This window comes from Mustelus asterias, chromosome 21 (genome assembly GCF_964213995.1).
Source record: "Mustelus asterias chromosome 21, sMusAst1.hap1.1, whole genome shotgun sequence".
Classification (NCBI taxonomy): Eukaryota; Metazoa; Chordata; class Chondrichthyes; order Carcharhiniformes; family Triakidae; genus Mustelus; species Mustelus asterias.
In genome coordinates this window covers 21,076,832-21,091,775 of record NC_135821.1, presented here as the reverse complement: position 1 = coordinate 21,091,775, position 14,944 = coordinate 21,076,832, and the positions used below count along the sequence as shown (strand labels likewise).

Sequence of the window (14,944 nt, the reverse complement as noted above, 5' to 3'; positions counted from 1 at the left end):
CGCTGCAAACACCTCAGTAGCCCTGCTTACCAACTTTGGTCTGAATTAACGTTACCCACACCTCTTCTGGCCATTTCATCTGTGTAGCCAATTTCTCAAAGGAAATGAAAAAGACTTCTGCATCTTTTTCATCAAATTTTGCTAATGTTTGGACATATTTGTATGTATCCCCACCAGGCGGTTGGCCACGATGAGTTTGCCCATCATCACTTCTATCTTGCACTTTTACTTCAGTCATTTGAAGTCTTTTTGCTTCAAGTTCCAACGTCATCTTTTCCAACTCGAACAATCTTTCTCTTTCTTCTTTCTCTGACTCCAGCCTTTTCAGTTCACTTTCTAGCTCCAATTGTCTCATTTGCAATTTATTTTTTTTCTAACTCCACTGCACTTGACTGTTTCTCTGATATGCCTAAATGATTGGATAACTCCGTTACAATTTCAGCTTTCTTATTATCCCTGGTTAAACCCACTTTTAGCCTGTTTGCTAATTCTACAAGTGTCGTCTTTTTCTGTCTTTCTAAGCTTCCTTGGCAAATTTGGGAAGCATCTTCGACCCCCAGAATCTCTTTAGCAATTTTAAGAACCATTTCCCCACTTTTGATTTAAGCGACAACAAGCCACCAAACTTAAACAGATTTTCCACTTCTCACTGAAGGTTTATTTAAAGATCGAGGACGAGTCATAGCCTGAACCCGAGCCCCCAATCTGTTATAAAGCAGAGGTTGATGCCCCCCTCTGAGAACTAACACCTAACCACTCAAAGAGGAATACCTCACCTTATAATCTGTAAAAAGTGTGTGTGAAGTGGTGTGACCCGCTCTTCGGCAACTCCTAGTGGTTAAATACAAAATAAATCCCTGACACTCACTCTAAAATCAACACGTAACAATTAATTTATCTAACTAACAGTGAACAAATTAACTAAACTAGTAACGAACCGGATAAAACACGATTCTAATGGAATGCTGTTCAGATAAATACAATTTCCACTCCTTAACAAAATAGAATTTAGTCACTCTCAAAATTACAATCATGTTTGGCATCTTCTGGAATGTTCTGGGCCTTCTCTGTTGAATCTTCTGTCTGGAACTTCTTTCTTCTTTAGTATCTTTGCTATTTCGATAGTGCTTTCTCTTAAGACATAGGTGAAGCTATGAGAGCCAGCAATTCGCTCTCTCTCTCTCTAGAATGGAGAGCTGAACTAAGAGCTGTTAACTCTAGAAGGCGGCAGTTGCTCTCTCTCTCTCTTTGTTCCACTGCCCCTTCTTTTATACCCCTGATGGCATATCAGTATTTTCCACAATAGGATTGGTCCTAGATTGTCAAAACCATCAGACTTAAATTTAATAGGTTCTTGGTATCTAAGTGCTTGATTCAAATTGGCTAAATTCAAAAGCCTGTTGTTTTGGAAAAACTGCTGCTCGGCCTTTCAATACAAATGTTTCAGTTTGGGCTCTCTGTGTACTTGCACTTTTAATCTCTAAGCACGGAAAAAGCACCACCTTTTACCGGGACTATGCAATGCTCCCCCCCCCCCCCCCCCCTCTCTCCTCCCCCCTCCCCCCCCCCATAGCATTTTACGGTTTTCCAAACACCAAAACTTTAACTTCCTACTTCCCAATCTACAATTACTCAACCCAACTTCGCAACAGTTAGGAGATAAATATTGTCCAGGGGAACCCTCCTGGTTCTTAGAGTCATCGAGTCATACAGTACAGAAGAGGTCCTTCAGCCCATTGAGCCTGTACCAACAAAACTACACTAAATCTACACTAATCCCACTTTCCAGCACTTGGCCCATGGCCTTGAATGTTCTGACATTTCAAGTGCTCATCCACATACTTTTTAAAGGTTGTGAGGTTTCCCGCCTCTACTACCCTCCCAGATAGCGCATTCCAGACTCCCACCACCCTCTGGGTGAAAAATCTTTTCCTCAAATCCCCTCTAAATCACCTTAAAATTATGCCCCCTCATTACTGACCCTTCAACTAAGGGTAACAGCTGCTTCCGATCCACCCTGTCCACACCTCTCATAATCTTGTACACCTTCTTCAAAACAGTGCCATGGGATCTCTTACATCCACCTGAGAGGGAAAACATCTCATCCCAAAGGACAGTACTGCAGCACTCCCTCAGTACTGCACTGGCAACATCAGTTTGAATCATCTAATTTGTTATGATCATCGGCCAGAGCTCCAAGTGTTGGCGAGATCCGGTTAGTGACCAATGACATTTTATTTAACATAGACAAAGCTTGAGATTTGAGACACTTGTTCACTGAATAAAGTCACAAAATTCCACAGAGTTTGAAGAAAGAGAAATTAACTTTACTATGCAAGATCAGAAAGATAAAACTATTTACAACATGTATCCTAAACGTTAGCATTCAGGTTTCAAGAGGTATATTTAAATTAACAGGCAAATTGTGGTCAGACATGCCAACGACACAATCTTCTTGTTATTGTAGAATCATAGAGTTTTACAGCACAGAAAGAGGCCCTCCAGCCCATCATATCTGCAACGGCCATCCAGCACCTAGCCAAGGCGGAGATAGACAGATTTTTAACCAGTAAGGGAATCAAGGGTTATGGAGTATTGCATAATGACAGGCGTGACCAAAACAGAGTCCACGATTTCTCAACATCACACCCAGACATCAGTAACACTGTGAGTCAACCAATCTCACTGTAACTCTCTCACTCACAAAAGTTTCCAATTTTCATCTTAGAAGATCTTACCTTGGAATTATCTCAAAAACTCGCTCCAACTCAGACGGCTTCAATGACGCCCCACCTCGCAGGATTTTAATCTCGTCTCCTGAGATCACGTGCCCCTGGATTCCCAAGTACACTCAAACAGCTACTCAACAGCATGATTTCAGTTCTTCGGCCATGCTGAGCAGAACATAACTATTCAAAAGTGGTACCTTTGTCCCAACGGCCCACAGCACAGTCACCAACATTTGGCTGTCTTCTTGGATCTTCAGGGCTTCTCTTGAACCCTCAGGCAGCATCAATGGTAGCCCATCTTATTGGGTTTCAGTCTCACCTTCCAAGATCCCGTTCCCCTGGAATCCCCGAGTATACTCTCAAACACCAAACTACAGGCAGAATTTCAGACCTTCGGCCACACCGTGTTTCTCTTTTAACTGAACTTAACTGCCCCTGTCTGAGGTCTCTTACTTGGGACTTCCTTGTGGGACCTCTCTCTGTGCTCTCCCCCCTGTCTGGGACACTGTTTGGTTCTGGCAATCCGCACCCGGATTCTCATGCCATTTATATTCTTTCTCTTTATGTGTAGTCAGTTTGGGCCTGTCGTGGGCCGGGAAACTTATGCTGAACTGAGTGCGGGAAGCCCACTCCCAGGTCTGCTCACGTGCCGAAATTCCAAGGTCTGTCAGGAGTTGAGGTTCCAGACTTCCAAGCTCAACATTAAGGTAAGTTCGGGTTATGTAATAACTCAGATCCCTGCAGTAGGACTGGAACTCACAACCCTCTGTCTCAGAGATGAGAGGACCACACTGAGCCAAGGCTGACCACCTCAATACCAAAGCAAGGAGATAATGTGGAACTTACCACGGAACTCTGATTCAACTATGCTTGGCAGTTGTGTGTACATTTCTGGTCCCTTTCTTATAAAAAGGAGCAGGAAAATTACAGAAAAGATTAACAAGAGTGCTAGTGGGACTGAGAGGATCCAACTCTCAGGAACGATTTAGCAAGCTCTTCCCTGGAAAACAGGACAGTGAGAGGCGATCAGATCAGTGATAGGGTAGATGTGGAGAAACTACTACAGAATCTTGTTATTGTAGAATTATAGAGTTTTACAGCACAGAAAGAGGCCCTTCAGCCCATCATGTCTGCATTGGCCATCCAGCACCTAGCCAAGGCTGAGATAGACAGATTTTTAATCAGTAAGGGAATCAAGAGTTATGGTGGATCGCGTGCAGTTCACGTTGCCACACTACCAGAAAGACATGGAATCTTTGGAGAGAGTGCAAAGGTTCACCAGGATGTTACCTGGTCTCGAAGGTGTTGGCCATGAGGAGAGGTTGAATAAACTTGGAATGTTTTCACTAGAAAGATGGAGGCTGAGGGGTGGCCTGATCGAAGTCTACAAAATGATGAGAGGCATAGACAGGGTGGATAGTCAGAGGATTTCTCCAAGGGTGGAAGTGTCAATTACAAGGAGGCACATGTTCAAGGTGAGAGGGGGAAAGTTTAAGGGAGATGCGGGGGGGGGAAGTTTTTCACGCAGTGAGTGGTGGGTGTCTGGAACGCGCTGCCAGAGGAGGTGGTGGAAGCAGGCACATTAGCAATATTTAAGAGGCATTTGGATGGGTACATGAATAGGAAGGGAATAGAGGGATACGGACTGAGTAAGGGCAGGTTTGTTTTAGTTTAGTTATGACATGATTGGCACAACTTGGAGGGCCAAAGGGCCTGTTCCTGTGCTGTACTTTTCTTTGTTCTTGGGACAAGGTGGGAAAGTGGAGTTGAGCTTTATATCAGAGCAGCCATGATCTCATTGAATGGGGGCGCATATTCGGTGGGCTGAATGGTCTACTACTGCTCCCACGTCTTATGGTCTCAACACATTTTCCAGCACTTGGTCCGTAACCATGTGTGCTATGGCATTTCAAGTGCCGATCTAAATGCTTCTTAAATATTGTGAGGGTTCCCACCTCTACCACCCTTTCAGGCAGTGAGTTCCAGTTTCCCACCACCATCTGAGTGAAAAGGTTTTTCCTCAAATCCCCTATAAATCTCCCACCCCTTACATTAAAGCTATGCCTCCTGGTTATTGACCCCTCTTCTGTCGGGTGTTGGATACTGCTCGGTAGGTCTTAATAAAGCCTTCATCATCTTAAGTAGGTTAACTGTATGTATTGATTAACTACAAGAACCAGGTACATATATACAATAAAGGGTTCACGCTACATGCTACCAGTGAGGCTTGGAACAGAGAGACAGTACAATTGAACACATGGTTAAAGAGCTGGTGTAGGAGGGAGGGCTTTAGATACATGAATCATTGGGATCTCTTCTGGGGAAGGTGGGATCTGTACAAGAAGGACGGGTTCCACCTGAACTGGAGGGGCACCAATATCCTGGGTGGGAAGTTTGTTGGTGCTGTTCGGGAGGATTTAAACTGGTGCGGCAGAGGGGTGGGAACCGGAACAGCAAGCCAGTAAGTGTAGGGACTGGGGAAAAAAGTGAGACTGAGATAAACGTATCGCAGAGTAAGAGCAGGCAGAGGGGCTCAGCGAGACTGGAGGTTTGGAGTGCATTTGCTTCAATGCAAGAAGTATAACAGGTAAGACAGATGAACAGAGAGCCTGGATTACTGCATGGAATTATGATGTTATTGCAATTACGGGGACCTGGTTAAAGGAGGGACAGGACTGGCAGCTTAACATTCCGGGATATCATTGTTTTAGATGGGACAGAGGGGGAAACAGAAGGAGCGTTGTGGGGGGGAGGGGGCACGGGGGAGTCGCATTGCTGATCAGGCAGCACATCACAGCTGTGTTGAGGGAGGACACATTGGAGGGATCTTCTAGTGAGGCATTATGGGTGGAGCTCAGAAATAGGAAGGGTGAAATCACAATGTTGGGAATGTACTGTAGACCTCCCATCAGCCCGTAGGAGACAGAGGAGCAGTTGTGTAGTCAGATACTAGAAAGGTGTGAAAAAAGCAGGGTCGTTGTGGTGGGCAACTTTAACTTTCCCCCACATTGACTGGGACTCCCTTACAGACAGGGGCTCGGATGGAGGGCAACTTGTTAGTTGTGTCTCGGAGGGTTTTTTGATACAGTATGTTGACAATCCAACCAGGAAGGGGGCCATACTAGACTTGATATTGGGGAATGAGCCAGGCCAGGTGATCGATGTTTCAATAGGGGAGCACTTTGGACTTAGCGACCGTAACTCCATAAGATTTCGGGTAGTCTTGGATAAGGACAAGAGTGGCCCTCGAGTGAGGGTGATTAATTGGGCAAGGGCTAAATACATGCAAATTAGACAGGAACTGGGGAATGTGGATTGGGAGCGGCTATTTGAGGGCAAATCCATGTCTGGCATGCGGGGGGCTTTTAAAGGCCAGTTGATTGACGTGCAGGACAGGCATGTCTCCGCAAAAATGAAGGATAGAAATGGCAGGATTCGGGAACAATAGGTGACGAGTGAAATTGTAAGCTTAGTGAAAGTAGGAAGGAACTTAAACGTAGAATTAGGAGGGCTAAAAGGGGCCATGAAATGTCTTTAGCAAACAGGTCAAGGAAAATCCCAAGGCTTTTATATGCATATATTAGGAGCAAGAGGGTAGCAAAAGAAATAATCTGGAAGAAAATGTGGGTGGCCTGATTAGTAAATTTGCGGATGACACGAAGATTGGTGGAGTTGCTGATAATGCGGGGGATTGTCAGAGAATACAACAGAATATAGATAGATCAGAGACTTGGGCACAGAAATGGCAGATGGAGTTTAATCCAGACAAATGCGAGGTGATGCATTTTAGACGATCAAATTTAGGTGTGAATAATATGATGTGACAGAACTCTGAGCAACATTAACATACAGAGGGATCTGGGCATACAGGTCCATAGTTCCCTAAAAGTGGCAACGCTGGTGGCCAAGGTTATTAAGAAGGCATATGGCATGCTTGCTTTCATCAGCCGAGTAAGGGCAGAAGGTTTTTTTTAGTTAATTTAGGGCATCATGATCGGCACAGGTTTGGAGGGTCAAAGGGCCTGTTCCTGTGCTGTACTTTTCCTTGTTCTTTCTTGTACACTCCATCGTGTCTACATTGGCTTTTCAGAGCAATCTCATTGTGCTCTTGTTCAGCTGCTCTCTCCCCATTGCTCTGTAATAATTTCCCTTCAGATAATGTTCTTATTTGCTTTTGAAAGTTGCTACATACTGAATCTGCTTTCGCCGCCCTCTGGATAATACACTGTGTCATTAAAAAATGTTGCCTCATGTTGCCAAATATTGTCCAGTTGATCAAGCACTTTTGAGGTGTAATCATTGTTGTAATGTAGGCAATTGGGGAAAGCAAGCTCCCACAATGTGATTATTACCCGATAGTCAGTTTTTGTGATCCGACGTGGATTGTGGGATAAATATTGGCCAGAACACCAGGAAAAATACACCCTCTGCTCTTCTTCCAAAGAGCGCAACGTGATCAAACAAACATACAAAATAGGAGTAGCAGCAGGCCATTCTGCCCCTCGGGCCTGCTCCACCATTCAACAAGATCAGGCTAATCTATTTCTGTTTCGAGTTCAACATTCCCGCCTACCCACGATAACCTCTGATTTCCTCACCTAACAAGAATCTATCTACCTCTGCCATAAAAATATTCAGTGACCCAGCCTCCACCACCTTCTGAGGCAGAGAGTTCCAAAATCACACAACCCTCTGATAGAAACAAATTTTCCTCACCTCTATCGACCATGCCCACCCAAGAAGGTTTAACATCCCACCCAAAAGACAGCACCTATGGCAGTGCAGCACTCTCACTATACTGCACCAATTTTGGATTTTGTGCTTATAATTTCTGAAATGGAGCTTGAAGTCAGGGCATAGTGACCCAGGGATGGGAGCAGTTCCCGTTGGGGGTGGTCCCCATTGGGAATGGTCCCCGTTGGGGGTGGTCCCCATTGGGGGTGGGACACATTGACCCAGGGATGGAAGTAGTCTCCATTAGGAGTGGTCTCCATTAGAAGTGGTCTCCATGGGGGTAGTCCCCATTGGGAGGGGTCCATATTAGGAGTGGGACACACTGACCCAGGGATGGGAGTGGTCTTCATTGGGTCCCCATTGGCGGTGGTCTCCACTGGGAGTGGGACACACTGAGCCAGGGATGAGAGTGGTCTCCACTGGGAGTGGGACACACTGAGCCAGGGATGAGAGTGATCTCCATTGGGAGTGGTCTCCACCTGGCCCTCATAGGGGGTGGTCACCATTGGGACTGGAAGAAACTGACGCACGGATGGGAGTGGTCTCCATTGGGTTCCAACTTGGAAAGGTCCCTATTGGGTGTGCGACACTCTGACCCAGAGATGGGAGTTGCCTTCATTGGAAGTGGGACACAGTGACGCAGGGATGGGACTGGTCTCCATTGGAAGTGGTCTCCATTGGGGATGGTCTCCATTGGGGGAGTTCTCAAATGGGAGTGATCTCCATTAGGGGTAGTCTCCATTGGGGGTACTCCCCACTGGGAGTGGATACACTGACGCAGGGATGGGAGTGGTCCCCATTGGGAGTGGGACACACTGACGGAGGGATGGCAATGGTCCCCATTGGGAGTGGGACACACTAACACAGGGATGGGAATGGTCCCCATTGGGAGTGGGACACACTGACGGAGGGATGAGAGGGGTCCCCACTGGGAGTGAGACACACTGACCCAGGGATGGGAACAGTCTCCATTGGGAGTGGGACACACTGATGGAGGGATGGGAGGGGTCCCCACTGGGAGTGAGACACACTGACCCAGGGATGGGAACAGTCTCCATTGGGAGTGGGACACACTGATGGAGGGATGGGAGGGGTCCCCACTGGGAGTAGGACACACTGACAATGGGATGTGAGTGGTCCCCATTGGGAGTGGGACACACTAACCCAAGGATGGGAATGGTCTCCACTGGGAGTGGACACACTGATGGAGGAATGGGAGGGGTCCCCACTGGGAGTGGGACACACTGACGCAGGGATGGGAGGGGTCCCCATTGGGAGTAGGACACACTGACCCAGGGATGGGAGGAGTCCCTATTGGGAGTGGGATGCGCTGACCCAGGGATGGGAGTTGCCATAGGAACATAGGAATTAGGAGCAGAAGTAAGCAAATTCAGCCCTTCGAGCCTGCTCCGCCATTCAATCAGATCTGGTCTCAAATCCACCTCCTCACCTGCTCCCCATCTCCCTCTTTCCCTTTTTTTTATTGGAAATATATCTATTCCCTTCTTGAAATCATTCAATGATTCAGACTCCACCACGCAATGGGGCAGCGAGTTCCACAAATTCACCACCCTCTGCAAGAAGTAGTTCCTCCTCATCTCAGTTTTAAATCTACCGCCTCTCAACCTATACTCTGTGACCTCTTGTTCGAGATTGCCCCATAAGAAGAAACATTTGGTTAAAATTTTATATACCTCGATCAGATCCCCCCTCACCCTTGTCAACTCCAGTGAGGACATGCCCAAACTATTTAATCTCTCCTCATACATCAACCCCTTCATTCCCGGAATCAATCTGGTGAACCTCCTCTGAACTGCCTCCAATGCCACCACGTCCTTGCTCAAATAAGGAGACCAAACCTGGACATGACTCCAGCCGTGGTCTCACCAACACCCTATACAATTGCAGCAACACTCCTCTACTTTTATACTCCAGTCCCTTTGCAATAAATGGCAACACTCTATTTGCCTTTTTTATTACCTGCTGCACCTGCATACCAACTTTCCACGATTCATGAACAAAGACACCCAGATCCCTCTGCCCGGACACATTTTGAATCTGCTTCCCATTTAGGTAATAATCTGCCTTTCTATTTTTTCTGCCAAAATGGACAACCTCACACTTATCCACATTAAGCTCCATCTGCCAAATTTTGGCCCATTCTCTTAGCCTACCTATATCCACCTGTAGAGTCTTTATATCCTCTTCACTGCCTGCTTCCCCATTATTTTAGTCTCATCCACAAATTTTGCTGTGTTACACTCTGTCCCCTTCTTGCAGATCAAAGAACTCATGCAAGTTTTTCAAGCACAACTCACCCTTCGTAAAACCATACTGACAATGAGCTTTGTCCTTCCAAATGCTCAGCCATCTCCTCCTTAATGATTGATTCCAGCAACTTCCCCAGCACAGAGGTCAAGCTAACTGGCCTATAATTTCCTACTTTTTGCCTCTGTCCCTTTTTGAATAAGGGCGTCACATTAGCGTGTTTCCAATCCATCGGGACCTCACCGGAATCCAGGGAATTTTGAAATATCACAACCAATGCATCCACTATCTCTGCGGCCACCTCCTTTAATACCCTCGAGTGCAGACCATCAGGCCCCAGGGACTTATCTGCCTTTAATCCCATTAGTTTATTCAATACCTTCTCCTTAGTGATATTTATTGCACCAAGCTGCCCTGCATTAAAGACAGTTTTTGAAAAATCTTCATTTTTCTCCACCATGAAGACAGAGGCAGAATATTGGTTTAGTGCCTCCGCCATCTCTGTGTTCCCCAATAATACCTCACCAGTATCGTCCTCTAAAGGGCCAACATTTAGTTTCGCTATTCTCTTCCTCCTTATATACTTGTAGAAGCTTTTGGTTTCTGTGTTTATGTTTTCTGCTAGCTTCCTGTCGTAGTTCACCTTAGCTCCTTTGATTCTATTTTTAACAGCCTTTAACTGAACCTTAAAGTTCTCCCAATCCTCCAGCTTGCCACTAGCTTTGCAGTAGTTTCCCTAGTTTTTGCCTCTATGTAGGGTGAATATGATAGGGTGAATGCACTCAGTCTTTTTCCCAGGGTTGGGGAATCGAGAACTAGAGGGCATTGGTTTAAGTTAAGAGGGGAAAGAATTAATTAATGGGAACCTGAGGAGCAACCTTTTCTTTTTACACAGAGGGTGGTACGTGTGTGGAATGAGTTGTCAGAGGAAGTGGTTGAGGCAGGGACATTGACAACATTTAAAAGGCATTTGGACAGATACATGGATAGGAAAGGTTTTGAGGGATATGGGCCAAAAGCAGGCAAATGGGGTTAGCTTAGATGGGCATTTTGGTCAGCATGGACCAGTTTGGGCCGAAGGGCCTGTCTCCATGCTGTAGATTCTATGTCCTCTTTGACTTCCTTGTCTTGCCATGGAACGTTTTCCTTCCTTTAATAATTCCTCTTCCTCTCAGGAATATACTTTAATCGAGAGATATTCAATATCTCCGTCAACATCCGCCATTGTTCCTTAACGGTCCTGCCCTCAAGTATTTGTGTCCAATTTACTTGGGCCAACTCTTTCCTCAGACCTGTATAATTACCTCTGCCCAACGCTAAAACTCTAGTATGGCACTCTGGCTTCTCTCACTCAATCGGAATCCGAAATTCTAGCAGATCCAAGAGGATCTTTAACAACAAGACTATTTATCAACACTTCTTCGTTACTAAATCTAAAATAGCCTGTTCCCTGGTTGGTTCCATAACATATTGCTCTAAGAAACAATCCCTCATATACTCTATGAAATCTCCCTCGAGGCTACCTTTGCCAATTTGATTGATCCCATCTATATCCATGTTAAAATGACCCACGATTACCTTATGCCCTTCTCATAAGCCCACATTAGTTTATATTGGTTTATACTATGCCCCACTTTGGAAGTATTGTTTGGGGGCCTGTAAATTGCTCCGACCAAGATGTTTTTTCATAGAACCATACAGCGCAGAAGAGGCCCTTCGGCCCATCGAGTCTGCACCAACACATCCTCTTTTTTTTATTCCCACCATATTGATTCAACATAGATCTAAACGGGTATGATATAATTGGGATTACAGAGACATGGCTGCAGGATGACCAGGGGTGGGAATTGAATGTCCCAGGGTATTCAATATTTAAGAAGGACAGCCATAAAGGGAAAGGTGGTGGAGTGGCACTGCTGGTTAAAGAGGAAATTAACACAATAGTGAGAAAGGATATTAGCTCTGACAACATGAAGTCTGTATGGGTAGAGTTGAGAAATACCAAGGGGCAAAAAACATTCGTGGATGTCATATGTAGACCCCCCAAACTGCAGTGGTCATGTTGGGAACGGCATTAAACACGAAATTAGAGATGCATGTGGTAAGGGAATATCGGTGATCATGGGTGATTTTAATCTGCACATAGATTGGGCAAATCAAATTAGCAACAATGCCGTAGAGAAAGAATTCCTGGAGTGCGTATGGGATGGTTTTCTTGACCAATATGTGGAGGAACCAACTAGAGAGCCGGCCATCTTAGACTGGGTACTGTGTAATGAGAAGGGAATCATAGAAACCCTATAGTGCAGAAAGAGGCCACCTGGACTGGGAGGCCACCCATCGAGTCTGCACCGACCACAATCCCACCCAGGCCCTACCCCCATATCCCTACATATTTACCCGCTAATCCCTCTAACCTACGCATCTCAGGACACTAAGGGGCAATTTTAGCATGGCCAATCCACCTAACCCACACATCTTTGGACTGTGGGAGGAAACCGGAGCACCCGGAGGAAACCCACGCAGACACGAGGAGAATTTGCAAACTCCACACAGACAGTGACCCAAGCCGGGAATCGAACCCAGGTCTCTGGAGCTGTGAAGCAGCAGTGCTAACCACTGTGCTACCGTGCCGCCCCAATCATTCCCAATCTAGCTGTACGAGACCCCTTGGGGATGAGCGACCATAACATCAGGAATTTTTTTATCAAGGTGGGGAGTGAAATAGTTGATTCGGAGACTAGGGTGCTTAATCTTAATAAAGGAAACTATGAGGATATAAGGTGTGAGTTGGCCTTGATAGATTGGGGAGAATTACTTAAAGGGATGACAGTGGATAGGCAATGGCAAACATTCAAGGAACAAATGGGGGAACTGCAGCAACTCTTTATTCCTGTCTGGCACAAAAGCAAAATGGGTAAGAGGGCCAATCCATGGCTTACAAAGGAAATTAGAGAGAGTATCCGATCTAAGGAAGAAGCATATAGATTGGCCAAGAAAAATAATAGGTCTGAAATTTGGGAGCAGTTTAGAATTCAAACAAAGAAGGACCAAGTGATTGATTAATCATAGAATCATAGAATCATAGAAACCCTACAGTGCAGAAGGAGGCCATTCGGCCCATCGAGTCTGCACCGACTACAATCCCACCCAGGCCCTACCCCCACATATTTTACCCGCTAATCCCTCTAACCTACACATCCCAGGACTCTAAGGGGCAATTTTTTAACCTGGCCAATCAACCTAACCCGCACATCTTTGGACTGTGGGAGGAAACCGGAGCACCCGGAGGAAACCCACGCAGACACGAGGAGAATGTGCAAACTCCACACAGACAGTGACCCGAGCCGGGAATCGAACCCGGGACCCTGAAGCTGTGAAGCAGCAGTGCTAACCACTGTGCTACCGTGCCGCCCCAATTAAGGGGGAAATTAAGGGGGAAATACAGTGCAAAAGTAAGCTTGCAGGGAACATAAAGACTGACACTGAGGGTTTCTATAGATATGTGAAGAGAAAGAGGTTGGTGAAGACAAATGTAGGTCCCCTACAGACAGAAATGGGGGAATGTATAATAGGGGACAAAGAAATGGCCAAGCAACTGAATATACTTTGGTTCTGTCTTCATAAAAGAGGACACAAATCAGATGCCAGAAATGTTGGAGAATGCAAGATTTAGTGAGAGGGAAGAAGAGCTGAGGGAGATCAATATTAGTAGAGAAATGGTGCTGGAAACATTGATGGGATTGAAGGCGGATAATTTCCCAGGGCCTGATAATCTATATCCCAGAGTACTTAAGAAAGTGGCTCCAGAAATAGTGGATGTATTGGTGGTCATCTTCCAGGATTCTATAGATTCTGGAACAGTCCCTGCAGGTTGGAGGGTAACGAATGTCACTCCAATATTCAAAAAGGGAGGTAGAGAGAAAACAGGGAATTATAGATCAGTAAGCTTAACATCGGAAGTGGGGAAAATTCTCAAATCCATCATCAAGGACCTTATTGCAGAGTATTTAGAAAGCGTGGCAGGATCAGACAGAGTCAGCATGGATTTATGAAGGGGAAATCATGCTTGACAAATCTGTTGGAATTCTTTGAAGATGTAACTAGTAGAGTTGACAAGGGGGAGCCAATCAATGTGGTATATTTGGACTTTCAGAAAGCGTTTGACAAAGTCTCGCATAAGAGAATATCGTGCAAGATGAAAGCGCATGTGATTGGGGGAAGTGTATTGAGATGGATAGAAAACTGGTTGGCAGAGAGGAAACAAAAAGTAAAAATTAATGGTTGCTTTTCAAATTGGCAGGCAGTAACTAGTGGGGTGCCACAGGGATTGGTGCTGGGACCCCAGATATTCACAATATATATTAATAATTTGGATGAGGGAACAAAATGTAACATCTCAAAGTTTGCAGATGATACCAAGTTGGGTGGGAGGGTGAACTGTGATGAGGATGCAGAGATCCTACAGAATGATCTGGACAGATTGGGTGAGTGGGCAAATCAATGATAGATGCAGTATAATTTGGATAAATGAGAGGTTATTCACTTTGGAAGTAAAAACAAGAAGGCAGATTACTACCTGAACGGCTGTAAATTGGGAGAGGGGAGTGTGCAGCGGTACCTGGGTGTCCTTGTGCACCAGTCACTGAAGGTAAGCACACAGGTGCAGCAGGCGGTAAAGAAGGCAAATGGTATGTTGGCCTTCATTGCGAGAGGTTTCGAGTACAGGAGCAGGGATGTGTTGTTGCAATTATACAGGGCCTTGGTGAGGCCACACCTAGAGTATTGTGTGCAGTTTTGGTCTCCTTTTCTGAGGAAGGATGTTCTTGCTCTCCAGGGAGTGCAGCGAAGGTTTACCAGGCTGATTCAGGGAATGGCGGGACTGATGTATGAGGAAAGATTGACTAGGTTAAGATTGTTTTTGCTGGAGTTCAGATGAATGAGAGGGGATCTCATAGAGACTTAGAAACTTCTAACAGGACTAGACAGGGTAGATGCAGAGAGGATATTCCCGATGGTGGGGGAGTCCAGAACCAGGGGTCACACTCTGAAGATTCAGGGTAGACCGTTTAGGACGGAGGTGAGGAGACATTTCTTCACTCGAAGAATGGTGAGCCTGTGGAATTCGTTACCACAGGAAGTAGTTGATGCCAAAACATTGAATGTATTCAAGAGGTGGCTGGATATAGCACTTGGGACGAATGGGATCAAAG

At 45.7% G+C, this 14,944-nt stretch overlaps 1 protein-coding gene across 4 annotated transcripts in view; it reads right to left on the bottom strand.

Moving 5' to 3' along the window:
* Positions 1-14,944, bottom strand: part of LOC144509182 (X-ray repair cross-complementing protein 5-like) — a 60,755-nt gene that overhangs the window by 44,157 nt on the left and 1,654 nt on the right. Inside the window, exon 1 of one of the 4 annotated variants that reach the window (XM_078237622.1) lies at positions 2,739-7,471. The exons of the other annotated variants lie outside the window; for them this stretch is intronic. The gene's annotated coding sequence lies outside the window, so the exon portion shown is untranslated. Of the gene's footprint in view, positions 1-2,738; positions 7,472-14,944 lie in introns of those variants that run through there. 4 annotated transcript variants of the gene reach the window in all.